Source organism: Centropristis striata, chromosome 3, assembly GCF_030273125.1.
Source record: "Centropristis striata isolate RG_2023a ecotype Rhode Island chromosome 3, C.striata_1.0, whole genome shotgun sequence".
NCBI classification, from domain to species: Eukaryota; Metazoa; Chordata; class Actinopteri; order Perciformes; family Serranidae; genus Centropristis; species Centropristis striata.
This window is the reverse complement of record NC_081519.1, coordinates 34,876,704-34,878,127: the sequence shown is the minus strand read 5'-3', so window position 1 is coordinate 34,878,127 and position 1,424 is coordinate 34,876,704.

Genomic DNA, 1,424 nt, shown 5'->3' with positions numbered 1-1,424 from the left:
AGAGGCATAACCACAAATGGATTAAAGATAAAAAACATGTTTTTAACCTTTTACTGTTTTTTTGTTTTTGCTGGAATTTTGTTTATTTAGCATACCCAAATAGCCTACCCAAACATATCAGGCCAAAATGCATGTATGAGGCATCATAAGAAAGTTAATAAACTATAGTTTCTGAAAATATGAAATGGTTTAGCACAGGGGTTCCCAAACTTTTCCATGCCAAGGCCCCCCAAATAGCATTAGCTTCTGGCCGCGGACCCCCAAACCCACCGACAATGCTACATGGGCTTGGTGGCTCCTACACAGTTTGTCCAGCCTGGGCTTAATGTCTGTCAGTGCCATACGCATGTTATTGTCCATGTGTAGACGTGCTCTATGTTTTGTTTTAAGCACTTTTAAAGTGGAAAAGCCAGACTCACACAAGTAGGTTGTTGCAAAAGGGAGAAGGCATTTCAGTGCCCTGTCAGCCAAGGTGGGATACTCCTTTCTTACATGTAGCCAGTAGTTAGACAGGGGAAGAGCCTCAAAGGTCAGTTTGAAATCCCCTGAGTTTGTCAAATGGTTATTAAAAAAATAAAATAAAAAAATAAAATTTGTTTTTGATTTTTTTTTTTTTTTCTCATCTTCCCTCCAATTTTCTGAGGCCCCCCTAGCGCCCCCTGGCGGCCCCCCAGGGGGCCGCGGCCCCCACTTTGAAAACCACTGGTTTAGCATGTGGCTAAAACATAACCTGCACAGGTTAAACATGACTCAAAATACATACTTTTTTGGGGAGAGTCCTCGTCTATAATAAGTCATGTTTAGATAACAAAAACTGCTTTATGCCAGAAAATCAGCAAATACTTTCTACATCTTGTCAAGCACACCTATCTAAAATTTCAGATGTCTTGGCCTAATGTTATGGGAGATACAGAGATTTTAGTTTGTTGTGTTACCCTCTCCAAAACTATGGAATGTACATTAAAAAATCATGTATAAAATAAAAAATATAAGCTTAAGCTCATCTTTGCAGGTCAGGTTGGGATTTAAGAGGTTAATTTATGTTTTTTCACCCATGCATGCATTCATTTTCTCTGCACATTTCACTCAGTGAAGTGACTACAAAGTTTCTACGGAGTTTTTCCACATTAACATAGACAAACAAAGGACCTACAGTGCAATATACTTCATAGTTTGCTTTTCACCACACATCTCTGACACCTGTGGCTTCATCATTCCTTCACTCTTATGCCCTCACGGCCTCCAGCTAAAGGTCTGTTTGACTTGACAGAACTGACGAGCAGTTATCCATCATTAACAAAACAAAACCTATTGACTCAAGAGCTGCGAGAGATCTCAGATATGATAGGAGCTTTGGAGAATCGACGCTGAGACAAAAGTCAATATTTGTCCTCAGTTACCCTCTCGCACGATGTCTACACAAG